This window comes from Nomascus leucogenys, chromosome 6, assembly GCF_006542625.1.
Source record: "Nomascus leucogenys isolate Asia chromosome 6, Asia_NLE_v1, whole genome shotgun sequence".
In the NCBI taxonomy this organism is placed as follows: Eukaryota; Metazoa; Chordata; class Mammalia; order Primates; family Hylobatidae; genus Nomascus; species Nomascus leucogenys.
The window spans coordinates 50,055,489-50,079,955 of NC_044386.1; the positions used below are offsets into that span (position 1 = coordinate 50,055,489).

The following is a 24,467-nucleotide window of genomic DNA, read 5'->3' on the forward strand; positions in this document are numbered from 1 at the left end:
CATTTCCTCCCAACTCAAACGTTCTGTGACCTACTTGAAGAATTGTCATGTGTCCTTATCTCTTTTCATCCAGGTATCAGGTTTAGGGCCAATGGGAAGGAGCCACTGAGAGGGAGGGTTGACACTCAGCATCATTCAGATCTTCATTTAATTCAGTAAACACTTAACTGAGCACTTCCTGTGCCAGGTATGATAATGGGCATTGGAGATACAGGAGTAAACAAGACAAGCAGATTACCCTGTGAGCAGCTGGAACACCGTAGAGCCTTCTGGGCTTCTCTTTATCCTAACATTCATTACAGTTACTGTTGACTGATCATCTCTCAGCAATACCCACCATTAACCATGGAATAGAAGGCTCCTGAGGCTAGGGGCCATGTCACCCCCAACACATAGCACAGTTTCTGGTTTGGAATTCAATATTACCCATTGAATAAGTGAGTGAATGAACGAATGAATAATTGAAAAGCTGTATAGTGAAGGCACTTCTATGTAGAATAATGTGGTGTGTGGTGGGGGGGGTGATCTTATGATTACATGCATATAGATTTTTGTCCATGGTTCTGGTCCATAACTCCCACGACGCTTGTTACAGTCTTTTGCTATAATATAGAGGTGCTTTAGGCCTCAGGAAACAATATTTCTCTGGCCTTCTTTGCCCTCCTTTCATCCACCCAAGGCAGGACTCTATAATCTGATTGTGGGTCATAAGACCCTCATTCCAGAGGAGGTCATGCCCCATACCCTGGAGGAAGGAATGCTACACAAAGAGAGGAAGAAGAATCTGGACAGACAGACCTTGCCGAGATTAGATCATACCCTTTTTGTCCAATCACATTTTGTTCAATCACATGCTTCAGTCATGGACAACAAATGAAATCTCCATAAAAGGCCCAAAGCACAGGGTTCAGGGAGTTTCTGGAGGGCTGAACACCTGGAGGCAAACAGGAAGGTGAAGAAGAACTTACCCTATCAGGACAGAAGATCCTGCGCTCGGGATCTTCCAGACCTTGCGTATGTATCTCTTCATCTGACTGAGCCCTCAACCTGTGGGATCAGACACTCTTTCCAGGTAGACAGTGTTGGAACTGAGTTGGAGGACACCCAGCTGGTGCCCGCTGCTTGGTGTGTGGGGGAAAATCCCCACACATCTGGTCGTGGAAGTCTTCTGTGTTGATGACTGTTGTCGTGGTGTGAGAGCAGAGGGAAAACACGGCTTGAGTGTTTTTCTGAAATAGGAAGGCCTAAGAACTATACTGTTCTATGCCACAGAACTAGTCCCCCACTTTCCTTGAAAGACTGGCTATCCAATGGTGAGGAGAGGAAGTGGTAGCCTAAACCAGCCTCCCCATTTCACCACCTCCCACCCCAGTTCAGAGCCCAGATCCAGTAGACAGGGCGGAGATGAGGCTGGCTTAGAGCCAGGCAGGCTCTATTAGACAACTTCAAGCCAAGGAGCTGCCCCTCTTGGGATGCAGGACTCAAAAGGCTTGTAGCATGGCCACCCTGTGGGCTGGGTGGGTGGAAAGCCTGGGATATTGCTCTGGGGCAAGAGGGGCAGAAGGAAGGGCAAAGGAAAAGCCAGACTCCTTTCCTACCAGACTCCACTGTCAGATCCTCTCCAACTCTTCCTGTGTGGGATGATGGCATTTTTCACATAAGAAGGGGGATATGTTGATATGGCCTACAAGGTAGACATCTTCACTCATCCCTCACCCTGAAGTGGCTGTGCCCAAGCAGCTGCCATGCTCTGCCCTCTTTCCTCTTCTCCTCTATCTTCTCTCTCCAACCCTCTTTCCACCGCATTGCCACACAGTGACCTATCTCCATCACTGGCCTGTCAGTGTTGCCCACTTTAAGGCCTAGCTCAGAGCCCCCTTCCTCAGCCAGTCTTGCCTTCCTAGGCCAACCCCAAGCACTGTGAGCTCTACAAGCTGCAGGGGCTCTGTGGTTATGCACCTGGGCTTTGGAATCAGATCTGACCTTGAAACTGTTTTTTAACTGCATGATTTTAGATATGCTACTCATGTTCTTTAAAGAGACTGTAATTGTATCTATTTCATAGGGTTGTGAAGCTTTAATAAGAAAATACATGTAAAGCACTTGTTGTATAATGAATGTTCAACACGGGTTGGTATTGTTAGATATGGGCCATATGAACCGGCTGAGACTTACACTGCGTGTGCCTTGTGCTGTTAGTTGACATCTTAGTTCTTCTGTGCCTTGGGCTGTTAATTGACATCTTAGTTCTTCCACATCCTATTTCTTCAGTTGGGTTACAGTATTCTTAAGGCAGGGACCTATCTTAACTGTGTCCTCTCACAGCAGGGACTTGTGCCAAGTAGGAATATTTGATTAATCGATTGATTAGCTAATCACACTTTGTAGATGCTTTTTGAGGAACAGAACTTTTGAATGCATGATAAACTTGGGTTCTTGTCTGAATACCGTGGCTTTGAGGTTGGTTATATGGAGCCTTTCAGTGTGGATCCCTAAGCCTCCTGAGATTTCTTGAGAGGCAGATATGCCTGTATAGGCTGCCCTGCCTGATACTTCACAGAATGGCCTGCTACTTTTTACTTATTATAAAAAAAAAAAAAAAGTCAGCTATCAATCTGGCCTGTTTTGTTGACACAGGAGGCTCAAGATATAATGGGGACACAGGGAGATATCTCAATTCCCTTTTTTTGGAGACCAAAGCAGCCAAGAACATTGTGTGCTATCTTTACAATGAGAAGTAGTTTTTCCATTAAAAGGCAGATGCTTCATTTCCAAAAGTTAAATAGAATGGTCCTTAAAAATGATTCCAGCTGGTTAACTTTAGGGGTCTGGAGAATAAAATCAAATTCAAGAATATATCCCAACTTCAGTTCCACAGCATTTCTTCCTGATTGTGAAGTGAATAATTTTCCTGGCCTAGCACTTGGGTATTCTTGTCTTCAGTGATGAGATTGACAGCTACGCTGTGACTTTTGATGGCTTTGCTGCCCCACCACCCGTCCACCCCACTGGTGATTAGGGAAAGAGCCACCCTAAAAGTTGTCACCACATGCACTTTCCACTCAGCCTCTTCTGGTTTTAACTCCCCATTCCTACTGTTAAACCCCAAGAAACCTCGCACCACCCAACCAAAGTCAGCAATTCTCCCTTTTTCCTTTCTTTTGTTCTTTCATTCTTTCATGTATTCATTTACTCAGCAAATGGTAATTGGGTGCCTACTATCTGCCAGGAACTGTGCTGGGAGCCAGGAATAGCATGGAGAGCAAAGCCAGGCACCATTCCTGAAGCCTAGAGTGGGGAGACAGATTTACCAAGCAGTATTAGACATGAGGGTGCAATTCTAAATGCGGCCACAAGATAAATGCTCTGGAGGAAAGGAACGCAGTTCCTTGAGATCATGTCACTGAAGAGCCTGTCCTGGAGTTGGATATGTGGTTCAGGGAAGGCTTCCCTGAGAAAAGGATGCTTGTGTTGGCACCTGAACCTGAGTTGTAAACTAGGCGAAGATGGGGGTGAGGAGAATTGCAGAGAGGAGGAACAACATGTTCAAGGCCCTATGGCGGGGGATGGCATGGCTTATTTGAGGAACCATAAGAAGGCAATGCGGTGCCGCATAGAGTGTCAGGAGCAAGAAGGAGGGAGTGAAATGAGGCTGTAACCAAGGCAGGGGCCAGACTCTGTGGGTGGGACCTTCCTTGTAGGGTTGAGGCCTTTACTGTAAAAGCAATGGGAAACAAATGAGGAGTTTTACGTGTGTGTGGGATGGGGAGGAGTGGGTAGATGGATAACAGATTTTCATTTTAAAAGATTACCTTTTATTGCCAAGACTTGCAGTGGCTTCTGTCACTATGGAAACCATGTATGATCTCTGACCTCCACCAGGGCCAACTTCAGCCTTTAAACCCACCTGGAAATAAGGAAGTGCTGAGTTCTAGAAAATGTCACTTTCTCTTTCGTCTGTATGTAAAAAGGTAGTTGAAAAACAGAACTGTGACTAATATTTAGATCATTTAGCCAATCTTGATACTAGTAGGGGTTTTTGTATAATACACAGTGTGTTGTTAGCATTTTCTTGGAAGTTAGCCTGTGGTGCTTCCAGGTAAGAGCACCAAATCTGCTTATCTCTAGGGTTGGGAATAAGAATAGATGCTATTGCTTCCGTTGTGAGATTTTGGTCCAAGTCGGGCTGGTAACAACAGATTTCCACCTATCCTGGTAGCAGTGTCTTAGACCTTTGAGTTGCCCACTCATTGTTCGACGTGGAGCTGTCCGTGGTTGTGAAGGTGATGCCATTTCAAATCCCCGCTTCCCATTGTTTTCTCTCCTTCTTTGCAACAAACATGCCCTCCCACCCCACCCCACTCCACCTTTCTAGTGTAGTGTACCTGACTGTCACAGGTTAGATTCTCTGGAAACAAGTGCTGAGATGGAATTTGGAGTACAAGATGGTTATTAGGGATCAGCACCTATGAATGAAAGAAGGAGAAGCGGGATTGGGCAGAGGGAGAAATCCAGCACAGTCGAACCCTGCAAAACCTCAGCCCACCCACTGGGAAGCTCTGGATTGTGTATTGCTCATCACAGTGTCCCGTGTCAGGCCAGAGTGACTGGGCTTTTACCTACCTCACTCAGTCACAGGACAGATGTGGGCTGCCCTGGGAAGGTATGACCTGGGGCCAGGTGGCTCTCTGCAGCTGAAGCATGCTTTAATCTTAATCTCCGCAGCCAGGCAGTCAGTCCTTTCTTGAAGGGGGACCTGAGGCACATCTCCACATCTACCACATCAACCACCTGAATCTGCCATTCCAACATTAGTAGGCTTTAAATTGTAACCGTGTCAGGTTGTAGAAAGAAATCTTTTCCTTTTTCACCTGGAGTGATGACCTTTCAATAAATGAAAAAGTGATTGTTTTCAGAAACAATGAAAACGTAAAGGGAAGCTCTGAGAGTGGATTCTGTGAAATCATGAGAATGGCTCATGAATTTGAAACTGCTAAATCCACAGAAGTAAGTTAATACTGCAAAGCTCCACTTATGGAACTCAAGCCACTGTTTTTGAAAGGATAAAACAAAGCCTTACATGTGTAGAGCACTTCAGTTTTCAAAGTACTTCCTCATGTCATTTGAGTTCCATAATAAGCCTGTGAACGGGGCAGGGCAGGTTTTATAAGCATTTCACAGATGAGGAAGTCAGGGCTCAGGACGTTTAAGTGATCTGCCCAAGGTCACATCGTTGAAACCTCATCAGCGTTCACCCATGCACTGTTTATCAAAAGTAGGAAATTTTTGGCCCCCATCTTGGGCCACTGAGGAATGCTCAAAATGATGGACAGGAAGAGAAACAATAGAGCAGGGAAATGATTCAAAGTGATGGAGTGGAAAAGGGCTCAGACTGGCACTTGGCTCCAAGGTTTAAAAACAAACCTGGAGCAGACACTGAATGCTAGAATGTCTAAGCTAGTCAAGAGAGAAAGCCAAGCCTGGTCTAGCAGATTAAGGAGGGTTTTAAGAGAGCAATGATGTAAGAACATGATTTTCTAAAAACCATGTAGGGGAACTGTCATCTCTGCAGTGAATAGGTGCATATAGGCCCTTTAAAAAAAAGCAAATTTGGGGCCTGATAGCCTAAGACCTTTCCTTCCTGGGTTGAAAAGGCAGAGTAACAAGCTAGAATAGATATGCCTTACTTCTCCAGAAAGACTGGTTGGGAGTGACCAAAAGGGATTCCTGCCAATATCAAGCCTGGAGAAGATGACACCCCATCTGCTGAGCCTGGAGACTCAAGCCAGGGACCAAAGAAGTGGCTCCGGCTAAGGGAAGCTTACCTTTTATTGCCAAGACTTGCATTGGCTTCTGTCACTATGGAAACCACGTATGATCTCTGACCTCCACCAGGGCCAACTTCAGCCTTTAAACCCACCTGGAAATAAGGAAGTGCTGAGTTCTAGAAAATGTCACTTTCTCTTTCGTCTGTATGTAAAAAGGTAGTTGAAAAACAGAACTGTGACTAATATTTAGATCATTTAGCCAATCTTGATACTAGTAGGGGTTTTTGTATAATACACAGTGTGTTGTTAGCATTTTCTTGGAAGTTAGCCTGTGGTGCTTCCAGGTAAGAGCACCAAATCTGCTTATCTCTAGGGTTGGGAATAAGAATAGATGCTATTGCTTCCGTTGTGAGATTTTGGTCCAAGTCGGGCTGGTAACAACAGATTTCCACCTATCCTGGTAGCAGTGTCTTAGACCTTTGAGTTGCCCACTCATTGTTCGACGTGGAGCTGTCCGTGGTTGTGAAGGTGATGCCATTTCAAATCCCCGCTTCCCATTGTTTTCTCTCCTTCTTTGCAACAAACATGCCCTCCCACCCCACCCCACTCCACCTTTCTAGTGTAGTGTACCTGACTGTCACAGGTTAGATTCTCTGGAAACAAGTGCTGAGATGGAATTTGGAGTACAAGATGGTTATTAGGGATCAGCACCTATGAATGAAAGAAGGAGAAGCGGGATTGGGCAGAGGGAGAAATCCAGCACAGTCGAACCCTGCAAAACCTCAGCCAACCCACTGGGAAGCTCTGGATTGTGTATTGCTCATCACAGTGTCCCGTGTCAGGCCAGAGTGACTGGGCTTTTACCTACCTCACTCAGTCACAGGACAGATGTGGGCTGCCCTGGGAAGGTATGACCTGGGGCCAGGTGGCTCTCTGCAGCTGAAGCATGCTTTAATCTTAATCTCCGCAGCCAGGCAGTCAGTCCTTTCTTGAAGGGGGACCTGAGGCACATCTCCACATCTACCACATCAACCACCTGAATCTGCCATTCCAACATTAGTAGGCTTTAAATTGTAACCGTGTCAGGTTGTAGAAAGAAATCTTTTCCTTTTTCACCTGGAGTGATGACCTTTCAATAAATGAAAAAGTGATTGTTTTCAGAAACAATGAAAACGTAAAGGGAAGCTCTGAGAGTGGATTCTGTGAAATCATGAGAATGGCTCATGAATTTGAAACTGCTAAATCCACAGAAGTAAGTTAATACTGCAAAGCTCCACTTATGGAACTCAAGCCACTGTTTTTGAAAGGATAAAACAAAGCCTTACATGTGTAGAGCACTTCAGTTTTCAAAGTACTTCCTCATGTCATTTGAGTTCCATAATAAGCCTGTGAACGGGGCAGGGCAGGTTTTATAAGCATTTCACAGATGAGGAAGTCAGGGCTCAGGACGTTTAAGTGATCTGCCCAAGGTCACATCGTTGAAACCTCATCAGCGTTCACCCATGCACTGTTTATCAAAAGTAGGAAATTTTTGGCCCCCATCTTGGGCCACTGAGGAATGCTCAAAATGATGGACAGGAAGAGAAACAATAGAGCAGGGAAATGATTCAAAGTGATGGAGTGGAAAAGGGCTCAGACTGGCACTTGGCTCCAAGGTTTAAAAACAAACCTGGAGCAGACACTGAATGCTAGAATGTCTAAGCTAGTCAAGAGAGAAAGCCAAGCCTGGTCTAGCAGATTAAGGAGGGTTTTAAGAGAGCAATGATGTAAGAACATGATTTCCTAAAAACCATGTAGGGGAACTGTCATCTCTGCAGTGAATAGGTGCATATAGGCCCTTTAAAAAAAAGCAAATTTGGGGCCTGATAGCCTAAGACCTTTCCTTCCTGGGTTGAAAAGGCAGAGTAACAAGCTAGAATAGATATGCCTTACTTCTCCAGAAAGACTGGTTGGGAGTGACCAAAAGGGATTCCTGCCAATATCAAGCCTGGAGAAGATGACACCCCATCTGCTGAGCCTGGAGACTCAAGCCAGGGACCAAAGAAGTGGCTCCGGCTAAGGGAAGCTTACCTTTTATTGCCAAGACTTGCATTGGCTTCTGTCACTATGGAAACCACGTATGATCTCTGACCTCCACCAGGGCCAACTTCAGCCTTTAAAAGCACCTTTCCAAATGAAATAAGGAAGTGCTGAGTTCTAGAAAATGTCACTTTTTAGGTCAAATTGTGGACCCTAAACATGTGCTACTTTCTTAAAGCTGTGTGAGTAAACACATGGTCTCCAAACCACCCCCGATTCTGTAATCAAGAGGGCACCAGTATCTGGGCATCAGTGAGTATCCTGGCAGATGGACCTGGCTGGATGAGAAAAGGGAGTTGTACAGGTATGCTGAGTCTATCTCTACTCCTGAGCCTGGGAGGTGTGGGAAAACAGGAAAATGAGAGTCTCCCCGCAGTGACTTGATAGGGGATTGATAACCACCATTTGTGGATCTCTCCCTTCTTTTTTTTTTGAAACAGAGTCTCTCTCTGTCGCCCAGGCTGGAGTGCAGTGGCGCAATCTTGGCTCACTGCAAGCTCCGCCTCGCCGGTTCACGCCATTCTCCTGCCTCAGCCTCTCCGAGTAGCTGGGACTACAGGCGCCCGCCACCATGCCCGGCTAATTTTTTTGTATTTTTAGTAGAGACAGGGTTTCACCGTGGTCTCGATCTCCTGACCTCGTGATCCACCCGCCTTGGCCTCCCAAAGTGCTGGGATTACAAGCGTGAGCCACCGTGCCCGGCCTGGATCTCTCCCTTCTGAGAAGGCACCTCAGCTGCTGGCCCTGAGCCCAGAGAGCAGACAAAAGAAAACATTACCCTCATACTTAAGGGGCACAGCAATGTTCTTAGAAGAGGCTTACACAAAACCAAGCCACTAGGGAACAGTAATACATTTAAAAATATTAACATTAGGACATAAACATTCCAGTAGAGTACAAAAAGACTTTCCAGAACTAAATGACAAGATCTGCAGACAAATTCAGTAGCTGAAGGAAAGAAAGGTAGTAGTTAATAGGAAGTAAATTTCCCAAGTTAAGAAAGGGCCTGAGTCTGCCTATTGGAAGGTTTTGGCAAGTTATGGGCTGGACAACTGATTCATAGGTTGAGAAATTCCAGAAGACTAAGGATGAAAAGAAAATCTTACAGTCTTCCAGAAAGAAAGTACAAGTGACTTATAGGGGAAGAAGGATCATGGGGGCATCAACTTTCTCTTCTATGACACCTGAAGTAGGGATGATTGAGGCCAATCATGCGAAGATTACTGAGAGAAAAACACTGCACACCAAGAATCCTGTAGCAAGACCCCACTCCTCTGTCAGGGTCAAGGAAACGTAGTTGAGAATATGCAAGGAAAAGACCTGTCACCCATATCTTCCATCAGATAAAAAGGTGTTAAGATCTAACCAAACAATAGATGAATCAGCTTAAAGGCTACAGGATGGAAGGAGGAGGAAAAGGGAGAAAAAAATTAGTGGTGAGCAAGGAGCCTTACAACACATCGTCAGTTAAATTCAGACAGATAATAATACACAGTTCAGGAATGTGTAATATAATTGCTGAAAATAGAAGAGACATATTTCAAGGGAAATGTTAACAATAGCCTGGAACAAAAAGTTCTAAAGGAGAAAGAGGGGAAGTGAAGTTTCCACAGGTCTCACATTGGTGTGTGAGAGTGGGAAGTGAAAGCATCCTAAAGGCCTCATGCTGGGGGAGGAGGAACAGCAGGAGAGGAGAGAATCTGGGGAAATAGTTGGACTTTTATGTTGGTATAATGGAATAAAAGAATGAGTTTGACTACCAATGACAAAAAGGAGAAGGAGCTGGTGGAATGAAAAACTAGACTAGAGCTCCCAAATTAAGAAGAGAAAGAAAATAATTGAACAGCAACTTGATAACTAATTAATATAAAGAACATCAAGGGGGCTTAAATGAGTAATAAATATTAAGTAAAATAGAAGAAACAAAATTCAATGTATTATTAAATGTGAATAGAATTATTCTTAATAGAGACTATTAGATTTGGTAAAATAAAAAGCAGATAGTTGTATGCTTTCTTGTATATATATATGTATGTGTGTGTGTGTATGTGTATATATATGTATGTGTGTGTGTGTATGTGTATATATATGTATGTGTGTGTGTATGTGTATGTGTGTATATATATATATATATATACACACATACAAGAAATAAACACATTTAACAAATGTGATAAAGGTTGAGAATAAAAAGTCAAGAAAAAATACCAGGCAAATGCAAATAACAAAGCAGGAAAGAATTACCCTGTTAATACCCAACAAAATGAAATGTAAAGAGCACTGAATAAGATAGAGTTGCTATGTAATGATAGTAATTTGCAAAAAGTAACTAACCAGTATGTGTTAAAAATCAAATGTGAAAAATAGTAAAGCCATGTGTGATTCCAGTACCTTTTTTCTTTACAGACAGTAAGAAGTCACGCCCCCCTGAACTCGCCCTCATTCTATCCAGTCCTACCCCATAAATAACCATTCTGGGTCATACAAATACATATGCTCTTGCAAAGATGCAAACAAAAGATGCTAACTATACTTATCTCCTTCTGGGTCAGTATTTACAGGTTTGCCCCCATTCCTTATTTCCATCAGGAGAGATTTCCCTAAAATGCCCCTTGTCCTCTTTCCCCTTCACTCCCTTTTCTTCTCCCCAGAGAGGAGGAATGTCTTGGCTGACTCATCTTCTTCACCTCTCCTCTTTCCTTTTTGTAGCTGGCCTTATCAGCAAGCTCTCATTCTAGTCTACTCTCACGTGGTTCCAGCTCTCCAGGGGCAGCCTCTCTGCAGGAAGGCCTCGGGTGTTCAGTGCTGCCTGTGATTAGTGGGTCTGTCTTTCTCATTTGGAAAAATTGTTGCTGAACATTTAATGTCACCATTTCCAATGTCAGCTTTATCCCTAATAAAGTTGACGTTTTGATCTCCATCTGCCTTGCTCTCATCCTACCACCCGATTGGTTTAGAATTGTGGTGGAGAAAACAGGAACTCAATTCTGGGGGTCTCCTTACAACTCCAAAACCACCTTATTCTTCCCAAAGTCAACCAGCCATCTTTAATGTGGCTATACTCCTCATCTGCCCTTCCTCACCCCTCATTCATTCCCCGAGTCACGGCCATGTAGCTTCTTCTCCCACCAAACATTGAACCCATCCTGCCAAGGTCGCTGATGACTTATTTGCAAAATACAATGAAAACTTTTCAGTCTAAAGGCCAATCTTACTTGAAGTCTCTGCAACTTTCAAAGCTCTGCATCACTTCCTCCTCCTTGACATTCCTTCCTCTCTGAGCTTCCATGACATTACTTTCTCTTGGTTTTCCTCCTACTTCTCCGACTGTTCCTTCTCAGCCTCCTTGAACTGTTCTCCAACTTCTGTGCACCTCAACTGCTAGTGTTCTCCAGGGTTGTGCCCTACATCCTCACTCTGTTGACTCTTCCTTGGTGATTTTATCCACTGCCGAGGGTTCTGACCACCACAAACCCAAACCCTGCCTGCTGCCCAGAGCTCTCTTTGGAGCTCTAGACTCAAAGGGCCAAGTACCAGTGGTGTGACTCCATGTATGACGGAAGGTACCATATCATTTTATTTTTTATTGCTTTATTAATGATAGCAAGATTTTTTCATATTTTACTGATCAGTTGTGCATGTTTATAGGTGCATGTGTATAAATCCTTTCCTCACTTGACATTTCTTATGCCCCTTCCCTCCTCCTCTTCTTTTTTGTCTTGCACCTTAGTTTGGGTCCACAACACACCTCAACGATGTCGCTGTGCCACTTCTCCAAGTGCAACTTCTACTCCCAGTCTGCTAGTTTGTGAGCCCAGACTCGATTCTTCGGTCCATGTGATATGTTCATACACAGGGCCCTCCACAACCCCACCCCTGCCTACTCTGTCTCTGCCCTATTTCTCACCATTCCGCCCTTGTGCCTTATGTTCCTTCTTCCAGCTTCCAGCCAGTCAGGCAGCAGCAATTCTCTTACTTGTGGGATGGTAACTTTTTGCTCTACTCAGGCCTTCCACTGATTTTTTGAGGCCCAATTGCATTGGTGAGGGCAATCTGCTTTACTCCAACTCATTCCATTTAGATATGAATCACATCCAGAAACACCCTCCCCAACACACCCAGAAAAATGTTTGACCAAATATCTGGGCACCCTATGACCCAGTCAAGTTGACACATAAAATTAACCATCACAGGGAGCAATAGGGTGATCAGGTGACTCTCAACTCCAGCTGTTGGAAGGCACACTTAATGTACACACACACACACACACACACACACACACACCCCTGCCCTGTAACTCAGGATTCCCATTGAGGGTGGTTCCACCCATTAAGATGTATCTTTGGAAATTTGTAGAGGCATTTGTTACTATCACAGTTTGTTACGACAATGAATGTGGGATGCCGTTGACATTTAGTGGATGGGTGGGGGGGATGTCAGATGCTTTGCAGTGGTCAGGACCATCCGCATCACAAGTGACTGTCCCTCATGACTTTCAAATATCCCACTCCATGTTTATGTCCATGAAAACCTGTTTATACTTAGGTGGATCTAGCATCCAACCCCATTTTATATATAAACACACAGGATTTTTTTTTTGCAGTTTTAAAATACACTGAATTTTTCAGGAATGCAGCATAGAGTGAAGATGGTACATATTTTTTCAGGACTTTATGAAGATTGTTCACCATTTTGAAAATCATGTTACAAATGGCAATGGTAATCCCAGTGTTTGAGCCATACTAAAAACACATGTGAATCTGTGTGCATTTACATCTATTGCATTCTTGGTGACTCTACACATAGGTGCAGACATCTAACTACTTAGTAGGTTTCCCAGTGTAGTCATGTACAAGATTTTTTAGATACTGAAATACTTATTTTTCTATAAAATTGCTTTTCTTTCTTTCTTGATTATAACCCAGTGAGTGCATTACATTTTTTTATATTACGAATTCAGGGAGGAAATTTTGTGTGTAGGTAGATATATTATCTACGGGTTTCATTTGAGCATAACAAAAGGAGAGTTACAAGTTATGTGTTGTTGCTTTGTTTTCATTTGTTTGTTTTTTCTGAGACGGAGTCTTGGGTTATAAGAAGGGACACTGAGTCTGATGTGGCGGAGAGCCACTATTTCAACTGAACTAGTGCCTGTGAAGAACACGCATCTCTCTGTTGGGCTGAGCCTGGCCCCAAGGGGCCTGTGGATACTGGATCCTGAAGACACTGGATCCTTGAGAATCACTTGAACCCCGGAGGCAGAGGCTGCAGTGAGCTGAGATCATGCCACTGTATGACAGAGCAAGATTCTGTCTCAAAGAAAAAAAAAAAAGAAGAATGTCAAATGAATTAGTGGATGGATAAGTGAATGCATGCATGCATGATTTGGGGGGTGGGAACATTAGATGGCTCTACTCATTTAATCCCAGTGTCTGTGGGAATCAAACACAGGAGACTGCTTTGTGCTTTCTACCAGCCAGCTCACCAACTGAGCCCCTAATGGTGCCTTGGGCTTTACTCAGGAGTTTAATTAGCCCTGGCGCTTGATTCTGAAAGAAATGGAGGGCAGTGATGAACACAAACAGGAGAGATCTGGGCAGTAACCAGCCTGGCATATGGCACCGTGGATCACCCATTGGCCTTAGAGCTGGACTAAGTCCTAGGTAACTTTACTTCTAAATGTTACTCATGTTTATTCTTTCAAGATGCTAGATGATTAAGACCTGACTACCCGAAACCAAAAATACGAGCTGCTTTTGGATGATTAGTGGTGCATGCAGAGTCACTGGAGATGTAGTGGGAGTAGGGAAAACAGTTCTGGGTTTGGATTCAAAAGACTGAGCTTGACCCCAGACTTTCCCCACAGCTAGCTGTATGGCCATGGGCAAGCTAGTTCATATTTCCAGGTTTAAAAGCCTATGGTTCAACGAAATGCAGTAAACAACGATTCAACGGAATCACACAGCGATGTGTTTACAGTAGATACACCATGAAGTTAAAAACACTTGAACTTTCAGGCCTCTCATTGCCCTGGCCCCTTCCAAAGCCCTGTGTCTCATTTTGTTAGATGGTATCATTATCCAAAACCTGGGTCTCATATTAAGGTTTCTTCCAGGTTCAAAATTCTATGTTACTGGCCAATGAATTTAAAAAAGAACATTTTCTGTTATACAACTCCATTCTATTCCATAATTTGTAATTTTTTAGTTTCAAGGACACCACTATGTCATATACACATTGTTCTTTTCTTTAGGTACTTAGCAAGATTTTGGACAAATCTGATAAAGAAAACTGAAAGTCTAGATCCTTGGGATTTACTACTATAATGCTTAGAGTTGAGCCACATTCTCAACTTTATCGTAGCTGAAAATTCTACAGCAAGAAATCTTTAACTGTAAGATCTATGTTGGGTTACTATGAGTTTCATTTCAGTCTCATTTTCATTGTTCAGGAGTTCTGGACATCTGATGCAGCCCATGCAGTTTTCCTCCTTTCTTTCTCTAGAAGAGCTTTGCCTCTGGCCACTTGGAAGCTGGGCCTTGTGAGGTCCAGGAGTCAACTGTGCATTAAGCTGACAGTGCTCAGTAAGACAAATCTTTACTGTGTGGCAATCTGGTTTGGACACCTACCCTAATCAAACTGGGAACATTTGGGGGGGACTCAGGAATTATCTTAATTATAGACACCTCTGACTTATAATGATTCAACTTACGATTTTTCAGTTTTATAATGGTGCGAAGTTCACTTTCAGTAGAAACTGTACTTCAAGTACCCATACAACCATTCTGTTTCTCACTTTCAGTACAATATTCAATAAATTACAAGAGCTATTCAACACTTTATTATAAAATGGGCTTTGATTTTGCCTAATTGTACGCTAATGTAAGTGTTCTGAGCACATTTAAGGTAGGCTGGGCTAAGCTATGATGTTTGATAGGTTAGGTGGACTCAATGCCCTTTTTTCCTTTTTTTTTTTTTGAGACGGAGTCTCACTCTGTCACCAGGCTGGAGTGCAGTGGCGCCATCTTGGCTCACTGCAACCTCTGACTCCTGGGTTCAAGCGATTCTCCTGCCTCAGTCTCCCAAGTAGCTGGGATTACAGGCATGTGCCACCACGCCCAGCTAATTTTTGTATTTTTAGTAAAGACGGGGTTTCACCCTGTTGGCCAGGATGGTCTTGATCTCTGACCTAGTGATCTGCCCACCTCGGCCTCCCAAAGTGCTGGGATTACAGGCACGAGCCACGGCGCCCGGCCTGCACTTTCAACTTTTCAGCATTTCCAACGTACAATGGGCATACAGGGATGTAGCACCACGGTAAGTTGAGGAGCATCTGTACTTGTTGGATAAGTATGAGGCTCAATCCCCACGGTTAGTTTCATACTCTGCTAGCCCAAGAGGCTAGAGCAGAGAAAGTGGATGGCAGGGGAGGCGAATATCTATGGGCTGCAAGTCCTTACAATGGGATCTTTCTTCCCAGACTTCTTAGTCCTCACCACCCCTACACCCTGCCAGCGAAGAACACCCACAGGACATGTCTTCAGCTTGCCATTCAGATCCACTATAAGGGCTTCACCCTGTAGCAACTTGGCCTGGACACTGACCCTAGGCAAACAGGGAATGTTTTTTGAGATAGGGTCTCTTGCTTGTTGCCCAAGCTGGCCTCAGCCTCCTGGGCTCAAGCAATCTTCTGGCCTCCCAAGCAGCTGGGACTACAGGCAGATAACCGTGTGCCCTAAACTTGGAAATTTTATCTGGTTCAGGAAATCTCTTAATTATTTTGTTTTTCTTGTAACTGGTATTTTGTTCCCTTTGTGAGGAGGGGAAAGGAAGTATTTTCTTTATTTATCCTGATTTCTCATTTTCACCAAAAATGAGGTTACAGATCTACTTCTGACTTTAATTTGTAACAAACCCCCAGAATTTTGTTATTGTTTTGCCTCTGACTTTTGTTTTCCCAACATAAAATCACTTCCACCTCAGAATTATAACCCCTAGGGTCCCTAGAACTGATAGTAAAAATTCTAGATCAGTGGACAGCTTAAAGGATTTCCCATTAACATTCACTCTACCTGTCTGAAATTTGCATCTTCCATTGCTTTTTCTCAATTTTAATTTCTATGTGTTTGTTTGTTAGTTGGATTTAAGTAGACATTTTGTTTTCAACCAGTTTTAAAGTTGCCTTTTATTTTTGGCTAATAATTATGTTTTAGTTTGTATTATTTTATTGCCATTTCATTCTCAACCAGCCAGGAGCTGGCCCGGATTAGAAGAACTGGGTTCTAATCTACCCCTCATTAGTCTGTTACGTTGTCACACAGGGTACATTACTTAATTCATCAGAGTGGGGCTCAGTCAGTGTGATGGCCCCTCTCTTTACAATGTTTTAGTAGCCTATAAATTGGCTTTGTTTTATTCATTCCTATTTCTATGTTAGCATCTTTGGAAAAATTCCAAACTTATTTGGGAACAAATTGTTATTATATGAAGCTAATGGTAACTAGAAATAACCAGAATAATTCCCAAGAAGTTATGGCTTTATAAAATATTCATCTTTGGCAATGACCAGAAATGTCTACCTTTATATAAGTGTGTCCACTCTTTTGGGGGCTGGTGGGGTGTCTTCTGACTGGCCTTCGTGTGTGGGAATAGCCCCATTCCAAGGGCTGCTTGACTGTAAAATTGGACCAAGCCTGTCATCACGCTGCCCAGTCTTTGGGTGGGGGAAGCTGAGAGATTCTGTGAATATTGTCAGAAGGGACACGTTTTTGGATGGGGGGGGGAAAAGCAAGATCCCCAGGTCCCCTGATTTTAACCATGACGTAGAAAAGCTCCACACAGACCCTCCTCCCTTCCGCCCTGGCACAGAGTCCCGTTGTCCTTTCATAGGCGGTGTCAGAAACCCTGTGGTGAAATTCAGCCTGTGGATTCCAGAAATTTGGAGTGTTCTTGGGGGGAAAAATCCGCACACACAAAGCAACATTTGGAAATCCCTGTGGTGAGTTGGGAGGTGGGGAGGGGCTGCAGTGTGGGAAGGTTGGAAGGGAAAGCGCCGGTGTACATCCCTCCCTCTTCTCTCCAGGGCTCTGAGTGTCAGGGCTGAGATGAAGATGACACCCTGGCAGAGGAAGAGGCAGGGTGCTGGGGGCGGGGCATGGACATTGAGGTCTGTGCTGAGCTTTACAGTTTGCAAGCACTTTCATGTTATCTTGTGGGGGTAGATCAGTGACTCCATAGCCATTTTATAGGCATAGACACTGAATTTCACAGTGGTTAAATAAATTTCCCAAGACCACATGGTTGAAAAAAAAAAAAAAGTAGAGACACACCCAAATCCAAAAATTTTGTGCTGGAAGGTTTTCATGCCATAAAACATTTCCATCTCCGTTTATCATTGATCCCACAAGTTCTTCTATTTACTTTACTTTCTTTGGAAGCCTAATTGATTTTTTCCTTCTATAGGACATCTGCACTTAAATTCTTTAGGAAGTATTATGCCTGAGTGTGGCTACTCCCTACCTGAGAGCAGCTTCCTGTAAGAAGGAGCTTCTCAGCGGGCAAGGAGAGAGAGGGCTGGAGAAAGGCCAGGCATGGCGAGCAATTGTGGGCCACCCGAGGGCCTGGACTCTCAGGGTGGTGATAACATAGTGGTAGGGGTTTGGAGAGAGGCCCAGAGACAGTGGCCCTGGAGTCCACTGCAAGGGAAAACAGGAAGAAGGCAGTAGGTCAAGTTCCTTCTTCAAACCAAGCCAACTAAGGCTTGTCCAGGGCCCTTCCTTTAGCTCCAGCATTCATTTGGTGCAGAAGAAAACACTGAATTCCTTGGAGCCATTACTGAGGCTTGAAAGTTTGGAAGCTCTGTGTTAGCAGCATTTTAGGGACAGTTCAGCCAGAAGTGGATGTGTTCCCTACAGACATAAAATTTTAGCAACTGCATTGTTTCCTAATGGGATCACAGGTTATGGACTCATGGAGCTGAAAAAGTCTCCACAGTGGGAGAGAAACTGAGAGGTGCTGAATCCAGCTGGTGAGACCCAGCACAGTAGAGGCTGGCCCAACGCCACCCAGTGAGTTAGTGTCCCTCAAGATTGTTACAGTCAAATGCACTTGCAAAATCCTAGTGCGGAAGTGGGGGGTGGGGGTGATGCAAGGATGGAGAACATTTTGTCAAGCATCAGATTATGACAAGGGCTCTTCCTAAAAGTTAAGAATGTGATGACTGAAAGGGGCCTAGGATATATTTTATATATTTGGCGGTGGTACTGGCATTTGAGTATTTCTAGTTTGCTTTTATTATCTCGATGATGAACAGTAACAACAGCAGAAGCAGCAACAAACTCTTACATAAAATTTATCTCTAAATGCCAAAGCAGTTTGTTTCTCTAAATATAGCATACAAAAAGAGAGAGGTATTTACATAAAGTGACTCGCTATTAATTTATTAATTGTCACTTGCACTTCCCAGTCAGGTAAGGATTGCACAGTTCAGGCGAAAGCCTCCACTGGCTGCTTGTTCTCTGCTCAGCTCTTGGGTACAGACACCTGCCCTGCCTTGTGATGAGGAAGCCTTCCTCTGACAAGGGCAGAGATCTCCATACTCACCGACAGCTCCTTTCCATGCACAGGGAGGCAGCCAGGGGCTCGCAGGTTTCCACTCAGCTTATTTCAAGCCCAGCCTAAGCAGCCCCTTTGTCTGTGGAGCCAGGTCCGACCCGTGGCCCTTGGCGGGAAGGCCACACCAGATGCAGATGTGGGACGGGAGCTGTAGCTCCATCTTCTCACTCTCTTGCAGAAGGGGATAAGTTTGGTGCTCCCTGACTTAGCAGCTGCTCTCAGGAATTTTATTTATCATGTTTTGTTTTTTTTTTCCTAAACAGCATTTCTCTCCATTTAGTTAACAGGATGTTGATGGGTTTCTCTTCCTTTTGGGGTCCTTCCCTCTTGATGAGGGCCCAGGCCTTCCCCCTTCCCAGCATAGTCCAGCCTGCCTGGATACTCTTTCATGGCCTCTGGGGCCAGAGGACCAGTCCCTAGTGCTGTCCATCTGCTCTGTGCATGTCTGTTCAATTCAGTAGATGTTCACTGAAGAGCCACTCTGGGAGGATCCAGATTAGGCCTGGAGAATGTAGCAATGGAAATGTTTGATATCTGACTTCATGGAGCCTGTAGATGAGTGAGGGACACAAGTGGGACCTTAAAAAATCATCTACAAGACAGAGAGAGATATGATCAAGTTAGAAGGTCTTTTCTTAAAGAGCCCAGAGATAATCTACCCCTAGATGTGCAGATGAAATTAGGGCCAGAGGGGGTGGATGAACTGGTTGGAGGACTCCAAGGATGGCGCAAGTGATTTCGAATTGAAAGATGGGGAAGGAGCTCCTGGAGAAGGTAGCCACTGGGCAGGGCATCATGAGGGAAATTGGATTGTGGCAGAGGGAGCAGGGTGAGCACAGGCTGGGAAGGAAAATGTGGTGGGCCCCCCGCCCTACAGTAGGCAGTCATGGGGGATCTAGGGGCATGGTGGGTGGATGGGGAGAGGTGCTCACAGGGTCCATCAGTGATGATTGTGAAGGGCCTGAATTATGTGTGCAATGGAGAGGTACTGGTGGGTCACAGATTACTTCTATGGGGGGTTTAGCCAGCAGTGTGCAGGGTGGTTGGGAAGTTCAAAGGCTGTAGCTTGGGTGTGGGCAAGAGACAGCAAGGCCCTGGATGAAGTAAGCGGGCTGGAGTGGGGAGACAGGAATGGGTTGGAGGCACAGGGTGGAGAGAACCCACCCATTGGTTTCCAGCTGCACTGTCCAGTACAGGCCATGAGCCACAGGTGGCTGTGGAGCACTGGAGTGTGGCTGGTCTGAATTGAGATGTGCTCTAAGGATAAAACACACACCAGATTTTGAAGGCTTGATGTGAAGAATGTACAATTCTCAATCATTTTTAAAATATTGATTACATGATGAAATAATTTTATTTAGAATATACTGGGTTGAATTAAATATATTATTAAGATTAATTTCACCTGTTTCTCTTTTTAATATGTGTGTTACAAAATTTAAGATTACTTAATGGCTCACATTCTATCTTCATTGGACAGCACTGGGTTAGAGGGGAAGAGGATAAGGCAGAGCTTTGGGCTGAGAGGAGGACCTGAGAAGTGGGGTTAAGGAAAGAGGAGAGATGATACAGATTTGGTGTCTTCGCAGATTGAGGCAGCTTTTGGGCCTCTTGGGGCCACAAGGAGCTTCAGAAATTACCAGTGTCTTTACATGGAGCACCTGAAATGTCCATCTCGCCTCCTTACTCACCTGGAACCTAACCATGTGCTGTTTTGTACTTGACTGTTGCTTACCTGTGTCTCTAAGTCCTTGCCTTAGCCAGATGAAAAGCCTTCTCAGGGCAATGCCATTGTATCCTGTCTGTTCTCTCCAGTGCTTACTTCACCCAGGGCTGGGGGTAGCAGGTGCTCCCTGGAACTTGGCAAACATCCTTATATTGGGAGGAGCTTGGCTGGTTTTCCTTGATCTCCGTCTTCCCAGCGTGTGGCTCTTGACAACTGATTGGACCCCAGACTTAAGGTAAGACTATACGATGTGATGCTTACAGTATGCACATGATGCAGCTGTGAGCAGGGATGGGAGCCGAGGATGGTGCCTGAGCACAGAGGGGAAGAGCATTGGATGGGGAGATTTGAGTCGGAAGGTCAGATCCTCAAGGGTCTCCTCACTGGAGTCTCCACATCTGTGAAAGGAGGGGATGATATCTATCTCCTAGTGTTGTAGAAACTAAGAGTTAATATACGTGAACAAATGATGGCTGGCATTCAAATGTCTCTCTGTGACCCTCAAAAGGTGTTCACATCCATGAGCTCATCTGAACTTCACAGTAGGGCAGGCATTATTATAATTTCCATTGGCAGACAAGAAACCTGAGGTTCAGAGAATACAAATGATCTGATTGAGATCACCTGACTATTAAGGCAGAGCTGGGTCTGGAGCCCAGCCTGACTTCTGCCACTGTCTTTTGCTGTCCTCTTAAAAGAGCAGCTTGCACACGTACAGGGCTACATAGGGTTCAAAGGCCTTTCATGCCCATTAACTGCTTATTCTTCCTAGAAGGATGCATAAGCCCAAAGGTTTGCTATATATGAAGACATGATTTTCATGAGATTCCTGCAGCCAATGAAGAAGCAAGCCTACAGTAATCATGTGGATCCGTGGTTTAATTGTCCCTTATGGGTGACAGGTGATGGCTTATGAGGATTAGATAAGAGCTGTTTGTAAGAATGTCTACATGGTGCAGTGACAGGCTCTGGTCAGATATTTTGATCATGCTACAGTGAACATGAAAGTGTTCGTAAGAATTGTATGTGCATCTGTATCTAACAGGATCTGCTTATATCTTCAGAAAACTTTGTCATGAGTTTAACTTACTTAAAGTGTCTGATCTTCAGACACTTTAAGTAGTGCATTTGAGAATGGGAGTGTTGATTACAGTGTGTATAGGGAAATAGATGAATATTCCATTAATAACTATTAAAATCTGCTAAAGCTTAGGCTAAGCTGAGTATATTTAGTTATAATAAAATTGGGTGAACACATTCCAACTTCAGCCTGATTAAGGGAAAGGGTGTAGGGGTGAGACACTTAGGCGGAGCTTGAAAAGGAATGGTGAGAATTTGGCCAATGGGAAGGGAGGCTGTGCCAGACAGGAATAGTGTGGGCTGATGACAACTGAGGGCAAAGTGCTTGTCCCCTCATAGTTGCGCAATGAATGCAGAGGGGCTGAGGTTCGTCTGTCGCCTTCAGCTCTGCAGGCTACATCTCAGGGTGTCTCCTGTGAAAGTTCCAGAAGAAAGCTGTATGGTCAGCTTGGGGAAATATGTGGTTCATGCTGGAATGCTGGACATACCACATTATTGGAAAGATTCACATTGAATGACCGACAAAATGAAACTCAACTTTCCAAATGCTGGTAATGAGAGAAGATTCTGTTCTAATGACCAGTTGTTTCCTGAAAGAATGTCAGCTTGATTCATAATGAATGCATTCTAACCATGACAGCCACAGTCAGGACACAAAAAACAAAGTGTCCTTGATCCCAGGAAACAGCCCTCTGGAATCTGTGAACTCTAGAAACTAGATTGGGAAAACTCTGACACCCCTGCCCCATGACCAACCAAGACTAAGAGTCCCAGGAAGATTGAGGTCACAGAAGGCAGGGGCCTGCCCCCTCTCCAGGAGATCCCTGACCCATGTGGGGTCATGGGTGGGGCATGAGTGATGTGATGGGAAACTGGCTCCTGGCTCCAGGTAGAACGTGACCAACTGGAGCCTGACAGGAGGTCCCTGGCACTGGTCAGCCTATCAAACCAGGTAAGTCCTTGGAGTCTGAGTAGGGACAGGAGACTGTTCTATGCTTTGGCAGGGATCAGGAAGATGTTAGAATGTGGTTGTTGGAACTTGTCTTTGGAGCTGAACAAACATGGCTTTGCATCTCCACTTTGCTATCAACTGAGTGGCTTCGAGGAAGTGGCTTCATTTCTTAGATCCTCAGTTTCTTCATCTTCACCTGTAAATTTTTTTTTTTAATTTTTAGACTGTTGAGGGCAGTAAATTAGATCATGTACATAAAGCACCCAGCACTGTGCTACACACATTGGTACTTATTACACAGTGGGATAGCACCCTGGCTATGACAGCCTTGTGAGGGGAGCTACATGGGAGGCCCAGGGAGGGTGCTCTGAGTTAAGGATAGGTCCAGATCCTACACTTCTAGCAACACCCAAAGCCCCCTCTTGAACACGTTGGGGTGTGATGGGGGTGGGGAGATACAGTCCTGTTCCCTGGCTGTGTCAAAGTGTGAAATCTTTATACTCCATCTGCCCCAGATTCTCTCAAAGAGCACAGAATTGAAGGATAGCACTGGACCAAGTGTCAGGAGAATTGAGATGGGCTCTGCCACTCCCCGGCTGGGTGACCTTGGACAAGTCCTTCAACCTATGAGGTCTGGGCCTCTTCATTTGTACATTGGAACAAGATTATCTGCTCTGTCACAGGATGTACTCCAGCCTCATTAGCCTGGCATTCAAGAACCTTCCATCATATTCCCTCACCACATCTCCCATGAGTCCTCTTCATGCCCACATGGTTCTGCCATATCAAACTCTTCTGGGCACTTCTTTCACCCCTAGACAGAATGTTATTGCATTCTGTGTGGGGGTGAATGTTCTTGCCCAGGTCTCTGTGTATCTAAAGCCCATATACCTTTGCATCCCCTGCAGCATCTAGCACAGGGGCTTGCATAAAGCGGATCATTATTTTCTCAGTTAGGATTAGGTTTGGGGCAGGAAAACAAAAATAATAGTTATTTAGCAAATTAGAAGTGATTTTTCTCTTGCTGGGCACGGTGGCTCATGCTTGTAATCCCAGCACTTTGGGAGGCCAAGGCAGGCGGATCACGAGGTCAGGAGATCAAGACCATCCTGGCTAACATGGTGAAACCCTGTCTCTACTAAAAATACAAAAAAAAAAAAAAATTACCCGGGCGTGGTGGTGGAGGCCTGTAGTCCCAGCTACTCGGGAGGCTGAGACAGGAGAATGGCGTGAACCCAGAAAGCAGAGCTTGCAGTGAGCCGAGATCGCGCCATCGCACTCCTGCCTGGGTGATAGAGCGAGATTCTGTCAAAAAAAAAAAAAAAAACCAGAAGTGATTTTTCTCTTACGCCAAAAGAATCCTAAAAGGAGGGAAGCCCAGGACTGGGAAGGTGGCTCCTTGTGTTGGGGAGCCATGCTCCCTCGGTCTCACCACACCAGCACTCTTGGCACCTTACCTCATAGTCCCATATGGCTGCCTGGGTTTCAGACATCTTATTCTCATTCAGCCAGCAAAGGATGAAGAGGGCAAAGCATGCATTCTCTTCCTTGAGGGAGGCTTCCTAAATGCTGCACATGACACTTCTGCTTATAGCTTTTTGGCTAGAACTTAGTCACATGGTCATATCTAGCTGCAAGAGAGGCTGGGGAATATTGTTTTTAACTGTGCATATTGCCATTCCTTCTTTCTTTCTTTTCTTTTCTTTTTTTTTTTTTTAAGAGACAGAGGTCTCCCCATGTTGCCGAGGCTGCTCTCCAACTCCTGGGCTCAAGCAATGCACCCACTTTGGCCTTCCAAAGAGTTGGGATTACAGGGGTGAGCCACCATGCCTGGCCATATTGCCATTTCTAATAAAATTGGTAGGGGAGGCTGGGAGAACAGATATTGGCAACCCATACAGTGCCTCTGCCACAGCTACTGAAATAACCAAAAATATAAAAACTCACTGAGAAGTTTAAAGCCCTATCTAATATATGAGATTATTATTACAAAACACTTAACTCATTTTAGATAAGTTAATTGTCCTGACTTTTAGGTTGAAAACAGCCCAATTTTTCTTCACCTCTAGTGGAAATATGGTGACATGTTTTTTCTTTTTTATTTTTTGTAGAGACAGGGTCTTGCTATGTTGCCCAGGCTGGTCTTGAACTCCTGGCTCAAGCAATCCTCCTGTCTCAGACTCCCAAAGTGCTAGGATTACAGACATGAGCCACCATGCCCAGCCAACATATTTTTTTCATAGAATAA

The 24,467-nt window shown here is 44.6% G+C and overlaps 1 protein-coding gene across 2 annotated transcripts in view; it reads left to right on the plus strand.

The window, feature by feature from the left end:
• Positions 1-912: 912 nt before the first annotated feature.
• Positions 913-24,467, plus strand: part of LOC100589061 (aromatase) — a 128,215-nt gene continuing 104,660 nt past the window's right edge. Inside the window, exons 1-2 of one of the 2 annotated variants that reach the window (XM_003266925.4) lie at positions 913-1,014; positions 16,737-16,845. The gene's annotated coding sequence lies outside the window, so the exon portion shown is untranslated. Of the gene's footprint in view, positions 1,015-16,736; positions 16,846-22,156; positions 22,220-24,467 lie in introns of those variants that run through there. The other variant, XM_030814093.1, reaches the window with a different exon arrangement.